Raw genomic sequence first — 13,242 nt, 5'->3', positions numbered from 1 at the left:
AAGTACAAGCCCAAGTACATGTGGAAGGAGAGGCGGTGCAAGGAGAGGAGCAAGCAGAGGTGCATGGAGCGGCACAAGTTCCCACAATAGTTGTTCCTCCCGGAATAGGGGCACATCAGGAAATCGACATTCAAGCCGAGGTATCACATGAGGAAGCCACTCCTCCTGATGATTCATTGTCTTCTAGATCCCCAGCAAGGAAAAGATCAAGGATGGTGTCTACTTCTTCTTCAAGCCCCCTTCCTTCTGATGATATGGATCAAACTTGGGAACCACCACGGCCGTCTGAGAGTGAGGCACACCATGATCTGACAAAGGTAGCTAAGCGTAAAAGGAAGGTCCCCGAAAGTCTCAGAGTCATGGAGTGTGATGATGACGCTGAACAAGAAGGGCGTATACTGCCCCTGCTGATGAAGACTCTCACGAAGACGACGCAGTCATCATAGGCGTCACTCCAGCCTCAGCGGACATGCAGCACACAGACATTTTCACCCTAGCCCGAAATGCTGCTGAGCGTGATGATGATAATGGCGACGTGGGAATGGGACCACCAGGAATGCAGTTAACTAGTACAGCAACACCACCACCTACAGCTTCCATATTTTCTCGCCGGAAGGGACCTCCATCCACCTCGACCTCCATGTCCTCAATTAGTGGTGCTGTAAGTGCACAACGTACTACATTTCGGCAACACACATCCTCCAGTTCATCTGGCATTAGCAGCATTCCCAGTATCGCCTCCTCCGCTCCCCACAGACATTTGAAGTCCGCAGTTTGGGACTTCTTTAGTGTTAGCCCAACAAGGGAAAACATAGCCATTTGTACCATTTGTAAGGTTCGAGTTAGTCGTGGTAAGCTTGGTACCAACTATGGTACCGGAGGCCAGAGAGGTCATCTTGAGAGACAGCACACTGTCAAATGGCTGGCGCACCTAAGGGAGATCAAGGATGCCCGAATTGCAAGTCAACAAATAGTATCCATTGATGTTTCATCTGCTGATGACGAGGAGGAAGAAGAAGCGTCAGACATTTCTTCACTTACACCTAGTACCCCTGTCAGCAGCAGATCTATGAGCCACACTAAGAGTGTGGGAGAGAGTGAGACACCAATGCGAAAAAGTTCATCAGCGAGCGTAACTGGGTCGAAGAAGTCATCATCATCATCCCGTAAAATGGTCCAGGGCAACATTAGAACCATGTTGTTTTCAGACGCGCCATATGATTGCAACCACCCAACGGCTTGTCTGTATAACACTAAGCTGGCTAAAATGCTAGCGCTGGACCTTCTCCCTTTTTCTTTTGTAGAAGGAGTTGGTTTTCTAGAATTAGTGGCAGCGCTCTGCCCTAAATGGAAGGTTCCTAGCCGGTTCTATTTTGCCCGAGTTGCGGTTCCAGCACTGCATGAAGATGTGCTGGAGGTGATTGGGGCAGCTTTGCAGAAGAGTGCTGTTCACACTATACATCTGACAACAGACATGTGGACCAGTGGCGCAGGCACTGATTACATGCGCATCACTGCACACTGGGTCTCTTTTTCAGGGGTTAAAGCAAAGCTAAACTCAGGTGTTGACCCGGACCAAGTTTTTAAAGCTGCTCGGAAACATGCAACACTAGCCATGTTTGGCTTGGAGCTTCGTCATACAGCAGAAAACATTTTGAATGAGTTTAACACAAAGGTCTTTCACTGGCTGTCCCCAAAAAAACGCGAGATTGGTTATGTTTCCACGGATAATGGCGCCAATGTAGTTAAGGCCATGGATCTGGGTCACTATTTCAGAGTGCCGTGTTTGGCGCACTGTATAAACCTGGTTGTTAAAAAATTATTGAGTGAAGACAGTCCAGCGTGCGAGTTAGTGGCCACCTGTCGAAAAATGTGCAACCATTTCAGCCATTCTTTTAAGGCCCTGAAGCATCTGAGGAGCCTGCTACATGAACGTCGAATGCCAGTGAAATCACTCATCCAGGAGGTGCCAACACGTTGGAACTCAACCTTCTACATGCTTGCGCGTCTGTATGAGCAGTTTACGGTACTCAATCAGTATTTCTTAACACTGGGTACAGCTCAGAAGGACCTGAGGCTAGATGCGGCGGAATGGAAGCTAGTTAAAAGCCTGACAGACATGCTTCGTCCTTTTGAGGTCTTCACGCGTGCAGTCAGCAGGGAGGACTGTAATTTGGGAAAAGCTATCCCATTGTTGTGCATGCTGGAGCACAAACTGAAGGTGGTGTCTTCTAAGTTTCAAAAAGATGAAGAAAAGCAAGAAGCTTTTGTTTTGGCGGAGAAATTATTAGAGCGCCTACTTGGCGATGAACGTCTTCAAAAGATCCACTCAGAACAGCATTACATTTGTGCTACTATTCTGGAACCACGCTACAAAAAAGTGCTGGCAGGCAGAGCATTATTTCCTTTTGGTGATGAAGATGTTACAATGTACAAACGTTCGCTAGCCTTGTCAGCCATGAGGTTTGAACGGCAGAAAATTGAAGGAAAAGGCAGTACATCAGCATCAGCAGGCCATCCCCAGTCAAAAGAATCCACTTCTGCACCTGTGGCTGTGGCAGAAGTGACCTCTCAGCCGTTAAAGACACCGGCAACCGGATCATCTGCACCAGACAAAACAGAAACATTGGGTGCAGAAGAGGATTGGCTAACTGAGCTTGGGTTTGGTTGTCAAAAGGTCCGAGCAAAAAGTAAGCAAAGTGGAGGAACCGTGGAGAACCTTCAGTCGATGGTGCAGGACTATCTGAATGACTCAACAGAGGTCTATGTTAATGGTGACCCATTGGCGTATTGGCATGGGAAAAAAGAATTGTGGCCAGAGATCACCAACCTGGCTATAAATTACTTGTCTTGCCCACTGGCAAGCGTGTCTTCTGAACGTGTTTTCAGTGCTGCTGGTGGCATTGTAACTTGCAAACGGACCCGTCTCTCGCCCAAAAATGTGGAGAGGTTAACAATGATCAAGATGAATCAGCACCTCATACCACCAGATTACAAAGTACGAGAATACACGCCGGAAGAAGACGAGGAGGACAGCAACTTAGATGAGGGAATTTCTTCTGTGTTAGGTGACACTGACCTACTCCTGCCTGAATTCGCAGAGTATGAGGACGAACTCTTATTCCCTGACACCGAGCCCTGAAAATGAGCCAATGAATCAATAACTTTCTTTTTCGTCCTTATTCACTTTTATTCCTGTGTGTCTGTCTTTCTTTGTTTTGCACAGTTAATATAATTAAAACTTTAATCACCTGTGCTTTTGCTTTTTGGCTGTTTGGGGGTCTTCTACTTGTTTTCGCCTGGGTTGACGGCTCTGGGGTCATTGCTGGGAAGCTCTAATACCGGATAAAAGTGGTTTGGACAAAATCCATGAGGAAAAAGTTTTAGCATTTTCTGACATTTCGCTCAATGTAGCATTTTCGGGGGCCTGTTTGGGGGGCTTCCTGGTGTTTGTGGGTGGGTTTCGGGGTCTGGGAGCACTGCTGGGTATGGATAGTTTTGATAGCAAGAGGTTTGAAGGAAATCCATGGAGGCAGAGGGGAGTTAGGGCCTAGCTGCAGAGCGCGCGCTGAGTGATTTTGGAAATTTCCCTAAAAGTGACAGTCCCCATTTTTGTACTTTTGCTTTTTGGCTGTTTGGGGGTCTTCTACTTGTTTTCACCTGGGTTGACGGCTCTGGGGCCATTGCTGGGAAGCTCTAATACCCGATAAAACTGGTTTGGACAAAATCCATGAGAAAAAAGTTTTTGCATTTTCTGACATTTCGCTCAATGTAGTGTTTTCGGGGGCCTGTTTGGGGGGCTTCCTGGTGTTTGTGGGTGGGTTTCAGGGTCTGGGAGCACTGCTGGGTATGGATAGTTTTGATAGCAAGAGGTTTGAAGGAAATCCATGGAGGCAGAGGGGAGTTAGGGCCTAGCTGCAGAGCGCGCGCTGAGTGATTTTGGAAATTTCCCTAAAAGTGACAGTCCCCATTTTTGTACTTTTGCTTTTTGGCTGTTTGGGGGTCTTCTACTTGTTTTCGCCTGGTTTGACGGCTCTGGGGTCATTGCTGGGAAGCTCTAATACCGGATAAAAGTGGTTTGGACAAAATCCATGAGGAAAAAGTTTTAGCATTTTCTGACATTTCGCTCAATGTAGCGTTTTCGGGGGCCTGTTTGGGGGGCTTCCTGGTGTTTGTGGGTGGGTTTCGGGGTCTGGGAGCACTGCTGGGTATGGATAGTTTTGATAGCAAGAGGTTTGAAGGAAATCCATGGAGGCAGAGGGGAGTTAGGTTTTACTTCTGCTATTTTTTAAACCTAATTTAATGTAAGAAGTGTTTCTCTGAGTGCAGAGATAGGCAAGTGAAAACGCTGCAGCCCTGTACTGTCGCATTCTGTCATTCACGGTTGTCGAAAACAGTACTTACTTTTCAGTAACCATGCATGCAGTTGTGCATGCACTTCCTTTATGTCACTTAAAAGATTTATGGTTAGCTTTGTACCCAAAGATTTCTTTATCTTCATTTATTGTTTGTCCATGCTGTGCTTTTTTTTTCTTCTCTGAACAAAACTTACCCAAAAAAAACCAAACCATTCCCATCCATATTCCAAAGCCTAACCCTCTTCCCCCGGGCTGTGTGGTTTTGATTGATGTGTGACTAAATGACAGCAATAATTCCACACACTTGCTGGGGAGGATAAGGTCATAGCAACAGGCTGGTGAAGGAATCCGAGGATATATATTCTATTCTTACTCAGCTTGACACTCAGTCACTATTGGCAAATGAAAGCAGATTTTCATGTGTGCCATCAACTTGATAGGTCATCAAGATTAGAACATCCTCCTCCTAGACGTGGCAAATTATTACGCTGCTGTGTCCTTCACCTTCGGTACTATTTCTTGTAGTAGTAGCCAATGTCAAATAAATTCAACGCAAGTACTAGTTATACTTTCAATACTTTACCATTTGTTAGGCTACATTGTGGCACTGTTCTAGTGTACTGTCACCTGCTATATTCTCTATCGTACCGTTCTAATGCTACGGTAAGGACAAACAAGGTTTCATTTTCTTTTTTTTTCAGATACTGCAACTGCCACTGTGTAACACAACTAGTACCAACGCAATGATGACATTTCATCCGCCCAGGATTGCCAACCTTAATCGCAATTTGCCGTGCAGCCAGCCCTGTGCCTAGCCCTATTTCAAAACACAAATTACAGGTAAGATAAGCGTTTGGGGGGAGGAAGTATAATGGAGTATTAGGAGAGACGAGAGACTGACGCTAGTACTAGTAAAGTCCTAGGACTATTGAATTCACTTACTCTGTGAGAGGCACTTAGTTTTGAAAACATTTGGGCAATTAATTACACAACTTGAATCAAGATGCCACTTCAGTTTCACGAAAACAAAGTTACTGTTAAACCCCCACCCACCAGCCTCAAAAGCAGTAAAAAAAAATACATATGCTAAGATAAAGTTTAAAGTATATTTATATCCCTGACAAAAATAATCTCCCACAAGACCCAACCCACCCCCACTCCCTAACCCCAACGAATGTCCTTGAAAAGTCCAAAAAAGTGAAAAAACCCAACTCCCAATTCCCACCCCCCAGAAGTCTTTAAAAAAGGGGCAAGGGACAGTCTCTCCTCCTACTGCCGGCTACTGCTGTTGGCTTTCCGGGCCAGGTCGGAATGCTCCCTGTGGAGGGTCTCAAGCAGGGTTTTCGTGTTGAGCAGCTCCTGCTCGAAGTAGGAAACCCTCAGGGAAAGGCGGTGCATACGTTTTTTGCAACTGCTGTGGGGGGCAGCTGATTTCTTTGCTGCTCGGCGGTGGCGGGTGGCTGCGGCAGCGGTACCCCGGCTCCGTACCGCTGGAGACCTTCTGCGCTGACTGGGTGACCCAGGGAGCGCGGAGGAGGATGCAGCTGTGACGGTAGATGTTGTTGTAGACTGCGTGTCTCCCTCCTCCTGGGCCACCAGCCGCCGATATTCAGCGACAGTGGCCTCCAGCCTCCGTTGCCGGGCCCGTGAAGCCAGCTCCTTCCGGGTTGGTTTGGAAGGAGCATCTATATGAAGAAAGAAAAACATAGTCTGTAACCAATGCTCTTTAGGATTAACACAAAATGATTCAGCAGAAAGTTGTGTCACAGTAGAAGTAGCAACTTGCAAGCGCAGTACATAACTATTGTGTCCAGTATCTATCTAACCTCCCACTTCTTCATCCTTGCTCTAACATTAGTGGGAGTTTAAGGAATCAATTCTACGAGCACTATGGACTCACTCCATTAGAGTCGACTATGACAGTACACCAGTCTTATTCTTCTTCTTCTCTCTTGTTTAGCACAATTGGTACGTTAACTTCTGCAAGCCGGCATAATGCCAGTGCAGTCAACTTGCACCCAAGAAAAACAGACGCCCGCCATGATGAGTGAGACAGACTTGCGTTACTGTACCAGTCCACTACATGCAGGTGATGATGCTCTTACTTTTCTATTACGGGTGGCACTGAGAATACTCTGTTATAAGGGCTACTGCTTAATTAATTTAACTTTCACCCTACAGTGCCAATGAATAGATACTAGAAAAGGAAAATGAAGAAGATAAATAATCTGATTATCTATCACTGCAAATGGTATGTATTTCCTTACATATGGGATGACTTTAGGTGCTTTGCTTTTTATTGAGTGAACAGTGATACATCCACACAAGAATGACCGAGTTCTACTAAACTTATTAACAGAGGTAGTGAGTGACCAACGTAATAGCCGGATATATGCTGTGCTTGCAATACAAACTACTGCTGCTATTCATGGTAGTATTCGGACAAAATTACAACTTCTTTTCCTTGCCTTTCCTACCCTGGGACGGACGTGCGGGTGCGGTGTTACATGCTCTTCAAAGTAACACTTAGTTCATCCAGTGACCGTGTACTCTCTCGAGATACACATATGCTATCTAAGAGTCAGATAGTACCATGTTTTAGGCATGCATCCACTCAAACTATATGTCAATCATTCTTCTTCATGTCTCTCATCTGGACAAACCTTACGTTTTCTCACGGGGAGCACACTATGCAGTCTGAAATCTCAATAAGTAAGGAATATAAGAGCTTACCACTGCCCTCCTCTACCGTGGCAACCCGCATAGCAGTTTGGTCCGGCACTTGCACCGCCTCCTCCCCAGAACTTTCCTCCTCCACCTCCGCGCTTTGGGCCCAGCACCAGATGTTCCACCTTCAAAGTACATTTAAGAATGTTAGATGTCATAGACATACACCAATCACTAGTATTTTGTCTAGGAATGAAGAAATGTGAATACAGAAAACAATCTAATAATTTTTGACTGTCTACTCTAAAGTAAAAATGTCCCTTTTTCCAGGGAAGGGTGTTGTCTTGCTGCACTTTTTGGCACAACTGATGAATGCTTGCTTTTTAACACGCACCATTTGTCTCATAACAGACAGAAGCTTCACTTCTACGAACAAATCATCATCACTAGGACGGAGGGACCAACGATTCAGCACCAAAAAGATAATTAAAGTTCAAACCAGGTGAGGGCTCGGCTCGCCCACAATAAATGTATAAATCACTATAAGCACTTTTCCATTTTTAATCAACCGTTTATGTTTTATGACAAGCTTGATTTTAATAAATATTTTTACTTTTAATAAAGCTTTAAAACTTAAATAGACTCTGTGGTTTTTGTTCATGAGTGAATGAGCAAAAGGTTTTGCAATTTGCAATGCATGAGCCCGTGCCTCTGACACTTCTGGACTCTGACTCCGTACTCTTGTCCTGCGTTGGATAATCATCATTGGGGATCAATCATCGATGAATTCGGGAGCTAAATGACTCTGCCACACTATCTAGTCAGTAAGGAGATTGGGGGTTCTTCAAAGTCTGATATCACTGAGGTATGTGGAAAGTCTACATGCGCCTATTATAATTGATAAACAATGCACTATTTAGTGTCCATAGTTCTGTTTGTACAGATTTGTCCCTGCAACAGTAGTAGTATGGATTGTCCTCCTATCCACACCAAAAGTAAAGTAGTATCTTATTCTTTCTTGGTGGTCATTCACCTTTTTATTGTTGGTAATTGTCAAAGCATAAACATTTAGAAGACTTGAAAAGACATTATGGACAATCCCAGAGGACTGCACTCAGTGCATAGAGCTATTGCTGACTAGAATGGGAGTTTCGTTTTACACCTTTTGCCAAATGTTCAATCTTAGTTAGCTACACAGACAGACTAATAAGAATAATCTAGTAATACCACAGGGAGTCATAGTCGAGGCAGGATAAGAATTTAGATACAGTCTACAAGAAGATCAAAGACGATTTAGAAAAAATCGAATGAGTAACGCTAGGAAAAAATAGGTACTCTATATTAAAATTAAAACTTACCTGGGCCAGCAAAGGAGCCCTCGCCTGACGGGTCCTGGCCTTGTTCAGCAGCAGCAGCAGCCACCTCCAATGCCCTCTTGCCCCTGGAGGGAGCTGATGTACAACATGAAAGAAAGAAAAACCAGAAAACATGGATGATATTTGTCAACCAAATCAAAGATTTGAAAAGACCAATAACAAAATATTTTGGCAAAATAGCAAATGGACAAGTATTCCACGGGAAATATTGACCTATCTCATGTGGTCTACTACGATATTAGTATTGCTTGATTTACGGACCGTCGACTTGGAAAATTATGTAACTCAGTAAACAAACTACTAAAAAGGTTCGCCTAGGACTGGCAGGCAGCAGTCCGCAGCACACGAAGTGACAGACAAAGTCCAATGTGATTGCAGATCAGCGACAACACTAAAAAGTTTCCTACTACATTAACCAGTCATTAAAATACTCAAACTTACTATCAATCCACCACCACTATTTCTTCTTATTGCCAGGTGTACAAAGGAAGGACTGGACTTGAGTCTGTAGGGGCTGATTTAGAAGCCCCTTGCGGCTCTTTTGCTCCATTGTTGCGTGACTTTTGTGACGCAGCGGCAGAACAAAAGAGGCGCCATGGTGCGGCGTATATTAACAACGTGACGCATATGACAGATGCATCACGTTGTAAAGCCCTGCGCCATCAGGGGGCGTTCCGGCGCAAGGGAGGGCGTTCCTGCGCAGGAACGCACCCTAAAAGTGGCTGAGGGAAATCTACAAGATTTCAATCAGTCACTTTGAGGACAATGATGCGTGACTCAAACCCTGCGCCTGCTTGAAGCAGACGTACGGCTTGACGCAGCATTGGGGAGATAGGGCACCCCAGAGCATTGCTGGAGCTGCGCCATCGTTGTGACGCAACTCCAGCAATGCGCCGCCTTTACGGCACAGATGCGTAACGCTTGGGTGACGTTTTGGGCCCATGGTGCGCCACATTGTAAATACGGCGCACCATGGGTGGTGGTGGTGTGGCGCACAATTACTGGCGCATCCCTGCTACTTTGCAGGGATGCGCCGGTAATGAAAAATCTGACCCTTAGTGTCTAGCATTACGCAGTTCTTTAAACTACACTCATACATAATTTCACAGGCCAATGAAATGAACCCAAAATCGAAAACAAATAAGCATAGTAGCAACGCTACTGAGAAGGAGAGCAGTGCACCTGAAATGCACAGAAGATTTTGAAATATAATTTACCTACAATGTAAGCAGCAGCATTATTGCTCTTGGTAAAAAACAAAAATTTGCAATATAAACACAGAGCAGGAGAAAACAGAGTAGTAAAGAAATAGCTACTACTACTCAGCAAGCCCGGGGATCTCAAGGCCGAGCAGGTCCAGCAGATCGCGTTCCCGGTCCAGGAGATCCGTCCAACGGTGGGTGGCCTGGTTGTAGGTGCGCCGGACCCGAGAGTGTTGGTACATGGCCCGGCACACCTTCTCCCACCGCTTCTGGCGCTCCCGGATCCCGTACCCGCTAACGATCCTGCCGCCTGCCATGATGGTCCTGGGGAGGCGGCGCTGAACATAAAAAACTAGTGCGGCCACCTCCTCCGCGCTGAAGATCTCCCGGGATGTGACATTCTCCCCCCTCAAACGCCCGCACGGGAGCCGGGCACGGGGTGCGGGACCCTTCCCCTTCTCAGGATGCTTCCCGGCTCCCTTTACCATGGTCTGGGCAGAAAGGAAGCTAAATAATAAAGAAGAAATAGAATAATGAAGAAGAAAAGAAAAGAGTTTAAAAAAGTAGTTTAAAATTAACCAAAAGTAGCAGAAAACACAAAAATATAGAGCTAGAAAAATAGAGGGATAGATAATAAGTAAAATAGATTAAAAAAAACTTCAAACAAGCAAAGGATGGCAGAGATTCAGAGAGGATACAGAAAGCATGCCCAGAACCATAGCAATGAATGAGAAACAAGATGGCCGCGCCCGTTCACGACCGCGTAGGTAAGTTCGCGCGAGATTTTCCTCGCGATCACACGCGAAATTGTACTAGCGAGCCGCACACTTTGCGAGATTACACATAGCGCCCGGAAACGGAAATACGTCACGCAAACAAGATGGCCGCGCCCATGTACGACCGCTAGGGTAACTTCGCAAACGTTGCGCTACAAGCGGCTTGCGAACACGCAAAAAATCACGCGAACAAACACGCCACAAAAAAAACTAATCGTGTATTTGCACGAATTCGCGGCTTCCAAAATCGATCTCGCACGAATTTGCGCCCCGCGAATCGCGCGAAATTGCAGGAAAACGATTTTTTGCAAAACTGAAAGCACTCAGCAGGTGCAAAAGTTCAATCTTAACATTAGTAACCATTCACTCTAGTGCTTCCTGAGGGGCCCCTCCAGAGTTCAGTTGCCTATTTGCAACTATTCTATGACCCTGCTCTGACCCTCACAGCAGGCTCATAGAATAGCTACAAGTAGGCCACAAAGGTCCTGTGAAAAAAAATTGCACTGCAACAGAAAGCAAATTACAGATAAGGAAGCAGGTGCCAGCCAGCCTGGAAGTTTAAATTCAGTGACACATTAATCAACCCCAAATTAATTCATGTCAGTTGAAGCAGGGCAGGTGTGCTTGCTTTTTTTCACCCCCATAATCTACAGTGATAAACCAACCAGAGGGTGGCAGTGATGTACCAGAGGGTGGCAGTGGTGAAACAGAGGGTGCTGTGAACCTGTGATGATGAACCAGACGTAGAAACAACATAGTCGCGGCCGTTGCGAGCCGACAAGTACGTTCGCAATTGCGAACTGGTACACAACCCTCGCGAACTGGCAGAAACCCTTGCGAACACAAAAAAAATAAAAAATCCGCAAATTCGCGAGAGTTCGCGGATTTTGCGGATTGCGAATCCGTAAATACGCAAGTTCGCGGATTGCCAATTCGCAACATCCGCCCATACTTACTCCAGACCATACAACAGGTAGTTGGTAATATCCCTTGTTACCGCAGACAAAGTATGTATTATGTGAGGATATAAAACTACTGTTATTGGCACCTTCAATTGTCAGAACCACAGTACATTCCCTTCTCCCCACTGGAATTCTCCCAACACTACCTATACACAAATCTGCTTTAGCGCTGGTGTTGGACCCGGCCTCATGGCGTGGTCCTACCCCTCCCGCATGGCGGGCCCAGGACGACATCGGCCCTCCACCCAGCATCGGGCAGCCCTTTTGCCCGACACTGCACGCCCCAACATTGCTGGTCCGGCCACCATCCCGGACCCCCACTACCGACCTGGCTCCAGCGTGGGCCCCTCACGACCTAAGCACGAGGCCGCGCCCGACTCCATCTTGGGCCCACCACGTCACGACCACGTGGCCTCGGCCCCGGCCCAGGCCCCAGCGCAGCCCAGACATCGAGGCACCAAGATCCACCCAGCTGGTCGAGTGGCCTCTCGACAGATCCCGGAGAAAAGGGGTGTTTCGATGGCCCTCCAGCCGTCCCCGGATGCCTGGTTTCGATCGCCCTCCGGCCTCCCTGGGCGCTGGCTCCACCCCCCTGCTGGGTGTCTGGACACCATCATCCCGGCCCCTCTGACCCCCAGGCGCGAGGGTCCGGACATCAAAGGACTCCAGTCCTATATCTGGGCCAGCCCTGGATTAGAACGTCAGTTGTATCCTGGACTGGAAAGCCTGCTGACGCTGTCACGGCCGACCCCAGAAGAACTCGTTTTCCTGGAACCTGAAGAGAGCTTGAGAGCCTGCTGGCGCGGCCCACACTTGCCGAACCATCTTGAGAGCCTGCTGGCGCTGCCGCGGCCCACCTTTGCCGAACCATCTTGAGAGCCTGCTGGCGCTGCCGCGGCCCACCTTTGCCGAACCATCTTGAGAGCCTGCTGGCGCTGCCGCGGCCCACCTTTGCCGAACCATCTTGAGAGCCTGCTGGCGCTGCCGCGGCCCACCTTTGCCGAACCATCTTGCGAGCCTGCTGGCGCTGCAGCGGCCCACCTTTGCCGAACCATCTTGAGAGCCTGCTGGCGCTGCCGCGGCCCACCTTTGCCGAACCATCTTAAGAGCCTGCTGGCGCTGCCGCGGCTCACCCTGTCGGAACCCCCGGCTCGAGGATTGAGAGCTGTGCGCAAGGTATCCCTTCCTACTCCCCAACCGAGACTGTCCCGCTACCCTGATCCCTCTTGCGAGACTTTACTGACCCCTCGGTCTGCTTGTACATATCGCTGAGAACCAGCAACCTTTATTTCCTGATAAAGCTTACGAACTCGACCTCTGGTGTGGTGTCCATTTGTAGTGTGTGGTTACTCTGCTGTGCGATCCTAGGAGGGGGCCCTCACCCAGGAGGCCTCTCAGTAACGCTCGGCTACTTCTTAACGGAGAGGTGAACCTAGGGGTGGTCAGTCAGACCTCTTCTGCCTCCCCCGGGGTCGCCTTTCTAACATTGGTGGCAACGGTGGGATCCGAGCCGACGCAGATCGTACAGAGAGTAATTCACTCACCTTCAGCTGGGGGGGGACGCGTGTTGGACCCGGCCTCATGGCGTGGTCCTACCCCTCCCGCATGGCGGGCCCAGGACGACATCGGCCCTCCACCCAGCATCGGGCAGCCCTTTTGCCCGACACTGCACGCCCCAACATTGCTGGTCCAGCCACCATCCCGGACCCCCACTACCGACCTGGCTCCAGTGTGGGCCCCTCACGACCTAAGCACGAGGCCGCGCCCGACTCCATCTTGGGCCCACCACGTCACGACCACGTGGCCTCGGCCCCGGCCCAGGCCCCAGCGCAGCCCAGACATCGAGGCACCAAGATCCACCCAGGTGGTCGAGTGGCCACTCGATAGATCCCGGAGAAAAG

Source organism: Lissotriton helveticus, chromosome 1_2, assembly GCF_964261635.1.
Source record: "Lissotriton helveticus chromosome 1_2, aLisHel1.1, whole genome shotgun sequence".
NCBI classification, from domain to species: Eukaryota; Metazoa; Chordata; class Amphibia; order Caudata; family Salamandridae; genus Lissotriton; species Lissotriton helveticus.
Note: the sequence above shows the minus strand (reverse complement) of the source record.